Genomic DNA, 5812 nt, shown 5'->3' with positions numbered 1-5812 from the left:
TTTCTCCAGGGAATTGATCTCTATAATCTGGAAATGAGCTGTCATTCCAGTCTTCCCACCTGGAGGCTGCCAAGTGCCATCCCCACACCTCCAAATTGCCAGGAATTTCCCAATCTAGCAGGCAGCTGTAGCTATCCTTCCTTCTCATGTCTGGTAGCACAGATGGCTTTAAAAGATTAGGTTTATGCAGGGCTTTTTTGATAGAAAAGGCCCAGCAGGAACTTATTTGCATATTAGGCCACACCCTCTGACATCATAAATGGTTTCAAATGGGGCTTTTGTAGAAAAAGCCCAGCAGGGGCTCATTTGCATATTAGGCCATACCCCCTGACACCAAATCAGCCAGAACTGCATTCCTGTGTGTTCCTGCTCAAAAAAAGCCTTGGGTTTATGGAGGATAGGATACATCCATCAAGAGCTGCAAGCTATAAAGGGAATCTCCAACCAATGCTAGGAGGCAATATCAGGGAAGGCCTGTGCTCCCTTTGTTGGCAACTGGTTGGCCACAAGTGAAACAGGATACTGGACTAGATCAGATTCAGAAGGGCATCTCTTATAAGCTCAAGAATTTTTTTTGAGCAGGAATGCACAGGAACATAGTTCCGGCTGGCTTGGCATCAGGGGTGTGGCCTAATATACAAATGAGTTGCTGCTGGGCTTTTTTTGTAGAAAAAGCTCTGCATGAAACAATGGTGACTGCTGGCGGTATGTCCTAATATGAAAATGAGTTCTTATTGGCAGGGCTTTTTAAAAAAAAAAAAAGCAGGAACACACAGGAACGCAGTTTCAGCTGGCTCGGCACCAGAGAGTGTGGCCTAATATGCAAATTAGCCCCTGCTGGGCTTTTCCTACAAAAAAGCCCTGTGCAAAACAATGGTGACATCAGGGGGTGTGGCCTAATATATTAATGAGTTCCTTCTGGGCTTTGCCTACAAAAAAAGCCCTGCCCATTGGGCTTCTTCTACCAAAAAGCCCTGCAAAACAATGGTGACGTCAGGGGATGTGACCTAATATGCAAATGAGTTTGCTGGTTTTTTTCTTTTAAAAGCCCTGCGTGAAACAATGTGATCTCAGGGGTGTGGCCTAACGTGCAAATGAGTTCCTGCTGGTTTTTTTCTACAAAAAAAGCCCTGCTCAAGCCACTGCATAATCTCCACTGGGAAAACTATCCCTTCATGTCCCCCTTCTTTCTCTGAAAGCTGTGTCGTCTTCCTTTTCCACCTGCATAACTATACATCTAAATCCCCTTGGGGAACAAGAAGATGGAGGAAGTTGAGCAGACACACAGCTAGTGATGAAAAGGTTAAAGACCCTCTCACTCCTTCCTTTAGAATCTCAACCTCCTCAAGCAACTTTTTATATTTAAAAAAAACACACACCCCTCCCCAAGAATGTTTCATTCTATGTATTTACACATAACATTTAATTTGCCCCTGGACCTTTTGGGGAGCTATCCGGAAATTTTTCATTGCAGCAAAAACATGCACAAGGGAAAATCTGGCATCTTGAAAATGCAGAAACAGCTTTTAACAACTACCTCCAAAGGTCGCTGTCATTTTATTCATTATCATTCGCAAATACATCGTTTATACAATCCCCTCTGAGATTAGGAGTTCTACATTTTGGTGCGTGATTCCTTGACGGGAATGGAACGAATCCAGTCACACCTTCATTTCGAAAAGTTCAAGAGGTGCCGGCACATTTTATCTGAGAGAGGAAGCAAGGAAACAGAAAGGTTACGCAAAAGAGTTGGGAGCACAAGTGGCTGTTAGGAGGGGGTGGGGGAAAGAAAGAGGGCTGCTGGTACTCTGAGGCATAAACACATCTCTGTTTTACTCCAAGTCTCTCTGGCCTTTGACCTACCCAGTTACTCACACTGAGAGAACCTCTCTTTCCCAGGAGCCTTTGCTCCACTGTCCAGTTTCTCACAGGAGAGCAACTGAAGACAAAACAGAGAGTGAAGAATAGGATTCCTAAGTGAAAGCTGTTTGCTAGCTGAGCTTCGATTGGTGGCCTCTGTCATTTGATAGTGTTGATGGAATGTAAACGGAGAACCAGCCATTGGGATATTAGAGCAGCTCTGGTTTAGGAAATACCTGGATATTGGAGGCGGAGCCTGGGGAAGGAAGGGTTTGAGGAGGGGAGGGACCTCAGCAGGGTAGAATGCCATAGAGGCCACTCTCCATAGCAGCCATTTTATCCAGGGGAACTGGTCTCTCTCTCTCTGAAGAAGATTGAAGATTGCAGATTTATACCCCGCCCTTCTCTCTGAATCAGAGACTCAGCGCGGCTTACAATCTCCTATATCTTCTCCCCTCACAAAAGGCACCCTGTGAGGTAGGTGGGGCTGAGAGAGCTCTGACAGAAGCTGCCCTTTTCAAGAACAGCTCTGGGAAAACTATGGCTGACCCAAGGCCATCCCAGCAGCTGCAAGTGGAGGAGTGGAGAATCAAACCCGGTTCTCCCAGATAAGAGTCAGCGCACTTAACCACTACACCAAACTGTCTCTCTCTCTCTCTCTCTCTCTCTCTCTCTCTCTCTCTCTCTCTCTGGAGATCAATTGTAATAGCAGGAGCTATCCACCTGGAGATTGACAACCCTATTTTCCCACTCCACATCTGATTCAGAACTGATCCAGGGGGGGAAAGGGATTTAGTTGGGGGTGGGGATTCATCTACAACTGCCTGTTGGAGAGGGTCCACTCTAGCGGTGGGTGGTCTCCTGCTTCCCAGGTTCCAACTACTTGATGGAGGGTGGGGGGAATCAGCATTACAATGGCGATGTGACATCACTTCCGGAGCAAACCTGGAAGTGACATCACCGAGTCACTCCCCCTCCAACACAATGGTGTCACTTCTGGGTTTGCTCTGGAACCCAGCATCGCCCAGGGATTGCCAGTGCTTACCTGGCAATTGTGGCATTTGTGTTGGCAAGATCACAGTAAAGCTTTAAGGCAGCAGGTCTGGAACATTGGAGCCAAATGAGGCTTAGCACGCAACTCTTTTTAAAAGATGGCAGAAGTCCAGGGACCCTTTAAAGACTAACAATATCTATTTCTGCTTGAGCTCTTGAAGTGAGCTCTGAGTCATGGAAGCTCACGTGGAAACAACCACTGTTAATCTTTAAGGGGCCACGAGACTTTCTGTTTTACTCCAACGCAATTATCTTTTAAGAAGAAAATAAAATATTTAAGTCATTCATTGTGTTATATTGCAGGGGAATGTGGGATGATTGAATAACCAGGATGTGAAGAGAATAGCAGGCAGAGGATTTTATGGAAGTTGTGAAGAAATGCATTTTTTTCCCTTTGGAGGTTTGAAATGAGCAAGCTTTCCCTTTGAGTTTTAAAAGTCCCTCCTCCCCTGGGGAGAGAACAGGCAAAAAGGGAGGAGGAAGTCAGTCAATGGGTCTCCAGGTTCATCTCAGCTACCTCTCAAGAAATGCTAATAGTTTCAAGTAAAGACAATGGGACGGTCAAGCTCTCCCCCACCCCTTCAAGCAGGGAATAGAGATTTGGAGGAATTAAGGCTAGGAAGTCATCAGGAAGAACTTTCTGGAGGTGTCAAGAAAGGCTTCCTTGATCTGGCCTGAGTCAGTGGATGGAGAAACAGATACGATAAAAACTCCTTGCAGAAAAGAGTTGGCCTGGGACAGATGTTCGGTTGACAGGCCTGTAATTTCCTGGTTATCCTCTGGTTCTTTTTTTAAAACTGGGGTGTCACCAGGGTAGGGTTGCCAGGTCTGTGTTGGGAAATACCTGGAGACTTTGGGGGTGGAACTAGGAAAGGGTAGGATTTGGGGAGTTAAAGGGCCTCAGCATGGTACAATGCCATAGAGTCCACCCTTCAAAGCAGCCATTTTCTCCAGGGGAGCCGATCTCTGCCAGCTGGAGATCAATTTTAAAAGTGGGAGGTCTACAGGGCCCACCTGGAGGCTGGCAACCCTAAATCGGAGATTTTTTTGTAGGAGAATTCCTTTGCATATCAGGCTACACCTCCCTGATGTAGCCAATCCTTCTGGAGCTTACAGTAGGCCCTTAAAGCTCTTGGAGGATTGGCTACATCAGGTGGTAGAGCATCTGCTTGGGAAGCAGAAGGTCCCAGGTTCAATCCCTGGCATCTCCAAAAAAGGGTCCAGGCAAATAGGTGTGAAAAGCCTCAGCTTGAGACCCTGGAGAGCCGCTGCCAGTCTGAGAAGACAACACTGACTTTGATGGACCAAAGGCCTGATTCAGTATAAGGCAGCTTCATATGTTCAAATGTTAGATCCCCAGGTCTGACTTGGAGGCTGGCGACCCTGGGGGTGTGTGGGATAGAAATACTTTAAATGCATGAATAAATCTGGCAGCCTTGGGTTCAGATCTCCACTCCCAGAGCCAAGCTAAGTGTGACAGCGGCCATGAGCCCGTCCCATGGCCGCCAGTGCTATTTTAGAAGCAGTTGTTCTTTAAAAATTGCTGCAGGGCCCCAATCCAGATCGGGCTAGATCAAATTTCAAAAAAAGCAGAGAAAACAGAATTTCCTACCCATGTGCCTTCAGTTGTCAAAGATCTGCAAACCCTTTAAAGGGGGCCTGGCTGAACAGAAACGGAGACACTCCGAATGAACAACAACCTTTGCCGCTTCAGCGGTCAGAAAGGCCCATTTGTTCCTTCAGCGCTGAGGCATTCTGGTCTTTGGGGCACTTGAAAATTATTCCTTGACGTCATGTCACTCGAGTGGCAAAGGAGGGAGTTCTTTTCTAAAGAGGAGAAAGGCTCTTGGTGGGAGCTGACATGATTAATGTTTCATAAAGGCTCTCTGGCTCCTGAAAAGCCCAGACGCACGGACTCTCAGGCCTTTTCCAAAGGCTGCTCCATTGTGCGGCACCTCTGAGGAAACAGCTCCCATTTTGGGTCAACAAAAAGGCAGCTGTATGCTTGGCCAGGTCTGGAGGCAGCTCTTTGTCTGCCGGGGGTACCCTGTTCACATCATTCATGAGACTTGAATAAAAATGACCCCTCGCAGGACAAAACCAGGGAAGGGAGAAGGAGAGAAGTGGGGGGGGGGGGTTGCCTCTTTATATTCTCCGACCTTTGAATGGAGGCAGGCAACAATTCTGAGGGTCCCCAAAAGCCAGAGGGGGGCCAAAGTAAACAAACAAACTGCAAAGCCCCCCCCCCTCCCACAAATGAACAACTTCTGAAGGGTGAAAGAACTGGAATTTTTTTTAAATAAATGCCTCAGCAAGAAATCTTAAAATTTGCAAGGCAGAGATGCGAAAAGCGGTTGCCTCAGTTCCTCCCACCGGGCACCTGTTTGCCAAGCTGGGCACGTACGGCTGAAAAACTGCTTTGTCACAGGAAGTTATGGTGTGGAAGGAAGTGGAATTCAGAGAAGCTTTTTTATCCCTGCTGAAAGCAAATGAGAGCACATCGCCTCATTTTCTTTCTTTCTTTTTTTTTTTTTAAAGGCTGGGATCTATCTGAGCCACTGAGCCAGTGTCAAGCCTGAAAGATAGTGTTGTGGGGGTGGCTGTTTTTCTGGCAGTGAATGATCTTTCGTGCACACTCATATATGTGCGCTTGGAAGATCTGGCAACTGGTGCTTGTTTAGGTAGCAGTGGAGGAGAGACTACCACATACCTGTCATCTACACCTCCATCCATCCGACATTATAAACATGTGTCTACCAACTGCGGGGATATCCTCCTGATGTACATGGTCACCACGGTTATGTGAACAAGGCTGACATGTGTTAGGGTTGCCAATCCCCAGGTGGGGGCAGGGGATCCACTGGTTTGGAGACCCTCCCCCCTTAAGAGTTATCAGAAA

The 5812-nt window shown here is 47.1% G+C and overlaps 1 long non-coding RNA gene across 1 annotated transcript; it reads right to left on the bottom strand.

Moving 5' to 3' along the window:
* Positions 1-1503: 1503 nt before the first annotated feature.
* LOC132589801 (uncharacterized) lies at positions 1504-3032 on the bottom strand. Its single transcript, XR_009556632.1, has 2 exons — positions 2906-3032; positions 1504-1707 (listed from the first exon to the last, which is right to left on the bottom strand). It is a non-coding gene; the product is annotated as an uncharacterized LOC132589801 (long non-coding RNA).
* Positions 3033-5812: the final 2780 nt, after the last annotated feature.

Source organism: Heteronotia binoei, chromosome 21, assembly GCF_032191835.1.
Source record: "Heteronotia binoei isolate CCM8104 ecotype False Entrance Well chromosome 21, APGP_CSIRO_Hbin_v1, whole genome shotgun sequence".
Taxonomy (NCBI): Eukaryota; Metazoa; Chordata; class Lepidosauria; order Squamata; family Gekkonidae; genus Heteronotia; species Heteronotia binoei.
Note: the sequence above shows the minus strand (reverse complement) of the source record. Positions and strands in the feature narration are given on the sequence as shown.